Here is a 6,617-nt window from a genome sequence, read left to right as displayed (position 1 = left end):
CCCTGCCCTGTACCAGCAGGTGGGTGTGGCCTCCCACCGCGGCACGTGCCACATGGGTGAGGTGGGGCAGACTTCGGGGTCTAAGCCCGGTGTGTCTTACTCTCAAGGTTTGGGGGCCTGGGGAACCTGGGTTGGGGTTCTTGATGGGACGTGTGCTTACAGGCAAAGCCCCCAGGCCGTGGATCCCTGCCTGCCTGCCCGCCTGGCCGCCCGCTCGCCACCTGCCAGCTGGGCCAGGCCTGTGGTTTCCTCTGAGTTCTCTCAGCGTTGCTGGCCCCCACCCAGGCTGAGCCTCGGCCACACAGCGTGATGATGAGGGATGAGTCACAGCCGTGGGGCGGGGTGGGGGGGTTAGGAAATGAGGTCCAGCCACAACACAGATCCAGGGCCTGGATCCAGCTGGGGAAACCGAGGCCAAAATGAGGAAGGCCCCTCAACAGAGAACAGCTGGGACAAGAACCCAGGACCCCTGACTCTCAGCACAGGTTTCAATTTCCTCCTCTATAATAGGCAAATGACAACCTCGGCTCTGCTCTCCACTGGCGCTCCTAGGCCATCATGACAGCCGCAAGATGGGGTAGGGTGCTCATTCACCATATGTCACAGATGAAGAAACAGGTTCAGAGAGGGAAGGTAATTTCCTCCAGGCCACACAGCAAATTAACATTTCCTAGGAAGGAAGCCCACCCAGAACCACGGAACGGGGCTGATCACTGCTTCCGTCCCTATCACCTCCCAGGAGTACATCTTGGAAAGCTCTTTCTGATTGATCAGGGGCCTCCTTTGGCCTCCCCTGGTCCCTGGAGGTAAAGGATATAATCTCGACAATATGGGGAAATGGGGATTCAGAGAGATTTTGCTCCCTGCAAGGGCACATGCAGGGAAAAGTCACGGTGGCAGCCCCCAGTGTGGGGTTGAATTTCTGCCTCTCCGCAGGCCTGGGCCCTTGTCCCCTTACCACCACTAGAACCCCATCCCCGGTGGCTTCGCAGGAAAAAGCTTTTCACCCTAGGAGCCATCCTGATGGAGGGAGTGAATCCATGGCTCTTCTGGGCCTGCCAGCTGGAGCCAAGGCCAGGGCCAGGGCTCTGGTCTGTGATTCTTCAAGTCCCGGGTACCAGGCTGTGAGCATCCCCTGCCCCTTGCCTGCTGGGCCCTGCCCACCACAGTGCCTGGTTGCGGGCCCCTTCTGCATGGTGCCCATTACAATGATGACACTGCGATCTTCGCTGCAAGGCGCACTGTGTCTCAGGGCCTGTGCCACCAGCTCCCCCTGCCCAGTGTCCTGGACACCCCCTTGTGGGCTAAGAAGGGTTAACACCCTCCATGGGACAGCTCCTCCCGCCAGTTCCAGCCCAGAAAGCGTTCCTCCAAGACTATTTCCTGCCTCTGGGCCTTGGCCAGGCCCACAGTGACCACCCCCATGGGTCTGAGGCCGCATCTGGTTTGGATTACTCTGGGCCTGGTGACGCTGCCTCTTCCTGTCTGCATCCAGTGGCCTTGAATTCCACTGGCCACCTTGGACCCAACAGGGCAGTGGTGGGAAAAGATTCGGCCGGTGACAGGGCTGCCCGAGGGTGTCCAGCAGCCAGGGCTGTCCTGAAGGACGTGTCTGCCCGCACCAAGCTCCCATTCGCGCAGCTGCCCACGCACCTGTTCCTTTCGGCACGTTAATGGCTGTTATTCCCTGAGCTCCCGGGGCTGTAGCAGGTGATTTCCATTTGTGAACTCATTTCATCCCCACCCTACGAGTGGGTATTTTCATGAGGTATTTCATGAAGATGAGGAAGCCGAGGCTCAGGGAGTTTATGGACAAGTCCCTGAGTCCGCAGCCGGTGAATGGTGGGGTCGCAGTGCAAAGCCCGCGGTCTGACTTCTGACACAGCCAATCATGTCACAGCTCTTTGTTGAGTCCCTGCTCTGGGCCTGGCCCCAAGCTAGAACCCGGAGCTGAATGAGTCATGTCCCCACCCTCAGGGAGCTCACACCCTCTGGAAGCCCACTGGGTGGGAGCTTGGGGGTTAGGGTGCAGCTGGAGGGACATGGAAGAAGACACAAACTCCTATTCTCTTTTCTCCCGTGGCAGCAAGTGACATCCAAGCGGAGAGCAAGGAGGGGCCGCCTTTTCCAGATGGAGCGAGGATGGTGTTCCGGGGAGATCGCCTGTGCAAGGGCCTGTAGCTAAGAGCAAGGTTGTCTTGGAGCTTCCCAGTATGGCTTTTACAGATGATGGAGCAGAAAATAAGTTTGGAGAAGTTGGCAGAGGCCTCAAACGCCAGCCCGAATCGGGGCAATGGGGAGACATAGAGGGGTTTTGAGCAGAGGAGGCACATGGCCAGCTCTGTGGTTTACAAGGATCCTGAAGCCAGCGAGGTCAGTGAGTGGGAGAGAGAGGCTGGAGGCAGGGAGGCCAGAAGGAGGCTGGGCCATGTCTGCTTGAACGTTGAGAGAACTGCGGGGACAGGAGGGAGACGCAGGTCTCGTGTACCTCTAGGGGGACAGGCTGATGACAGAGACTGGTCTTGGGTCATACAGAACGGGGTTCAAATCTACTTATTTGCCCTCTCTGAGCCTCAGTTTCCTGTCTGTAAAGGGGGGATAATGATAGTACCTGCCTCCCAGGACCAATGCATCACAAGAGGGATGTGGCTAGAGCAGCTGGCCAGGCTGCTAAGCTTCTGTTTGCTCCACAACTATTTCTCCAGACCCTACTGTGTTCCAGACAGTGTTCTAAGGTGCTGGGGGGCAAGCAGCCAGGAGACAAACATCTCTGGCCTTGTGGAACTTTATTCAAGGTGGGAGAACTCGGACTGGGGCGGTAGAGAATTTAGAATGCACTGCTGGGGTGGGTGGGGGCAGAGTCTGGGAGGGCTTCTCTGAGGACAGAGTTTGAACAGAGATCAAAGGGTACACTGGGGGTTAGCGGAAGACTGTTACAGGCAGAAGTAAGAGCAAGCACAAAGGCTGTTTGGAGTGAGGATAGGGCCAGCAGGGACGAAGCAGGACAGCCCGGGCCCCGAACTTGGGCTTTTGCTCTGAGTGGGCCGCATAGCCCCTGGGGGCTTCTCTGAGATTTCCTCCATGGCCAATGGATACACGGGTGGGTGGCCACGACTCCATTCGTCCACTCAGCAAACCTTTATCGAGGGCCTTCAGTGTGCCGGTCACTGGGTTGGGGAAGTGGATACAAGGAATCCTGCCCCTGAAGCTAGTGTTCTAAGGCCAAAACGCAATGAAAGCGAACACGCCTAGGAACGCGTAACCCCACGTTGCAATAGGTGCTTGGTGGAGGAAACAAATAGGATGCGGAGCTGGAGAAGAATCTGGAAGCTTCTAATCAGATAAGGGGGTGAGGGGAGGCTCTCTGAGCAGGTGGTATTTAACTTGGCCTCTGGATGTTGGGAAGTCAGCCGGTGGGAGGGAGCAGTCCAGGTGGAGGGGACAGCGAGAGGTGGAAAGAGGCCAGGAGCTGGCTGTCTTGGGGGCAGAAGAGTCAGCCTCTCATTTGCATCCAAGACGGATCAGGGCTCCCTGAGCGCTGTGGTCAGGAGGAGGCAGCCCTGGCCTTTCCAGCGGCCACCAGGCAGGATTCTGGTGTGTGACTAAATGGGCCTCGGGCCTGTTTGTAGCCTGGAACCACTTCCTTTGGCCCCACCAGCGGCCTCCCTGTCACCACCCAGTTACCAGTGGGGCAGGAACAGGGATCGGGCACCTCAGCTGTGCGGGGACAGAGGGTTGCCACGTGCAAAGGAAGGGGCAGAGTGGCTGAGCTGAGGGTACCAGGCCCCCCCGTGTGGGGCTGTCTTATGTTCTGATATCATGCTTGTTGGCTGAATTGTCCACACAGTGTGTGGGACGAGGTTCCCCCATACCGGTCCTGGGGGTTCAAAACATTACCTCCATTTTACAGATGAAGAAAGCCATCTTCAGAGAGGTGGGTCCTCTTGCTCCAAGTCACACAACAAGGAAGTGGAGACGCCAGGAATGGAACCCAAAGCCTGTCTCTGTACCAGTCTTCCCACCCCCTCTATCCCCCCATCTCCACAAGAGCCGGACCTTCCCCTGGGGGTAGATCAGGTTAAGGGGACCTGCCCCTAGGACCCAACTTTTTAAAAAAATTTAAGCACATTGCTGTTTCCTTGTGCCAGACTGGGTTCCAAGCACTTAGCAAATATTAACTCACGTCATCCTCACAACAACCCCATGGGAGTAGGTACTGTTAGTGTCCATATGTTATAGATGAGGAAAACAGAAAGGGGAAGCAACTTGCCCAAGGTCACACAGCTGGGAAGTGACAGAGCTGGGATCTGAACCTAGGCACTTGGGCTCCAGAGCTCCTGCTTTTAGCGCTCTGTACCTACTGTCTCGGGCAGCCTAGGCTTGGGGGGGGGGGGAGGTGATGGGAATCCCCCCGGGTGTTGGGTGTCCTTGGGACAGGATGTTTTAGCTGAAGGCTGGATTGCTAGGTCCCATACACTCCCTGCAGAAAGACATGCCAGGCTGGCCGCCTCAACCTCCCCCTTCTTCCTCACCACTGAGGCCGTCCTCATCAGGACGGGGTCTGCAGGCCCCCAGCTCAGGCGCTGCTGTCTGGGTGTGGGGAGTGCTGAGCTCTGGGCAGTGGAATGCCAGAAACCCGGGAAGGAAGCGGGTGGGCGGGAGAGCGGCGGGAGATAAGATGTGGAGGGTGGAGGAGGCTGAGGAAGGCCCGGCCCTGCGGGTGGGGTGGCCTCCCTGGGGGCAGGGAGAGCAGAGACTGGAGGACCCACAGGTGAAGAACTTCCTGACAGTCTTTCAGAGCTGCCAGACTGGGGTGGGAAGGGGCGGCCTCTGAAGGCAGCGGGTCCCCTTTCCCAGAACCCCACGTGACTTGGTACTTGGTGTAGAGGGGATTCCGAAATAGGGCAGGAGCCGCCCTTCCAGCGCTGATATTCCAAGAATCTAAGCTGCTGTGATTAAAAACTCTGGAATATTCTTAAATACCCCTGATTCTACCATGTTAGAATTTGATTTAGCCTGACTCTACAAGGCAACTCAGCACCCTCTTCCGCTCTAACCTGCTGGGGAGGAGGGGGAAGGGCTGTGGGATTCCCTCCTGGAGACAGACAAGCCCCCAGGGAGGAGGGTCCCCGAGGCAGAGTCCGATGGGACAGCCCCTGTCCTCTAAGAGCTGCACAGTTAAGGCAGCCGAGGGGTTACCTGCCCCTGCTTTGCTGCGTGACCTTGGGCACATGGCTTGCCTTGTCTGGCCTCGGTCTGTCCATCTGTGCTGGGTGCTCTCTCTGGGTCGGCCCGGCTTAGGCATTCTGAATCTCTGCTAAGCACTGCCCACCCCTCCAGGTGGGGGTGGCCAGGCAGGAGCTGCAGGGCGTCTGTTGGTCATGGAAAGAATGTGAGGGCAAGAGGCCCAGTGGGTGGGGTCCCCCGGCTGGGCAACAAGCAGAGGGCAACATGAGATCATGGTGTCTGGGCCTCCTGGACCAGCACCTCTGGGGATGGGATCCCCTCCAGGCAGTCCTCCATGTCAGACCCTCCCCTGGGACCCAGACTCAGAGTCATGCTGCCCTTTCCCCAACCCCTGCTGGGCAAAGGGAGTGAAATCAGGGCCCAGAGAGATGGGCACTCATCCAGGCTCATACAGTGAGTCCAAGGCAGGCTCTGAGCCCAGGGTCCTGCTTGGGAATTGGGGCTGAGGGGACTTGTCTTCACTTCTTGACTATGTTGGGGGGTCAGGGAGGGACACGGAGAGAGGACCCTGGCCCAGAGCTGAGTCTGTGCACCAGTGTGTGACTGACCCTTCTTTGCATGTTTCCCCAGGGCAAAGGGTGGGATGTGGCTTTCTTTCCCCCAAGTCCCCACCCCAGTTCAGATGCTGAGCTCCAGAGAGGATGGCTGGAGCAGGATGCAGAGGCGGGGGCTCCCCGGTCAGGCCAGCCTCCCCATCCTCCTACTAGCTCAGGACATAGGCTGGGAAGGGACTGGGGTCACCAGGTCTCCACAGGAATGCGCCACAGGGAACAGTGCCCGGCAGAGGCCTCTTTCCCTGACCCAACTGAGAAAGAACAATTACCCCCCTGAATCTGTTTGTCCCTGTCTCTGTAACTATCTGTCTCGGCGCAACACACACACACACACGCACACACACACACACACACACACACAGGCACACACACACAGGCGCACACACAGGCACACACACAGGCACAGGCGCACACACACACGCACGCACACACAGGCGCACACACACACACAGGCGCACACACACAGGCACACACACACAGGCGCACACACACAGGCACACACACACAGGCGCACACACACACAGGCACACACAGCCACACACATACAGTCACACACACACAGAGGCACACACAGGCACACACACACAGGCACACACACACACACAGGCACACACACCTTGGAACAAACCCTCATAAGCACCTCCTTCCCCTCTCCTCACACATGCCCGCTCCCACAGAACTTCCCCCTACTCTTCAACCGTGAGGCTTCCTGCATGTGTGGAGACAGGACAGACCCTCCCTTCTCCCCATTGCTAGATGGATTCCAGGTTGGGGTCCAGCGTGCATGGTGGGGAAGGGCCCCACAGCTGGCCAGGC

This window comes from Ursus americanus, chromosome 22, assembly GCF_024610735.1.
Source record: "Ursus americanus isolate L20-20 chromosome 22, mUrsAme1.1.p, whole genome shotgun sequence".
Classification (NCBI taxonomy): Eukaryota; Metazoa; Chordata; class Mammalia; order Carnivora; family Ursidae; genus Ursus; species Ursus americanus.
This window is presented reverse-complemented; position numbering follows the sequence as displayed.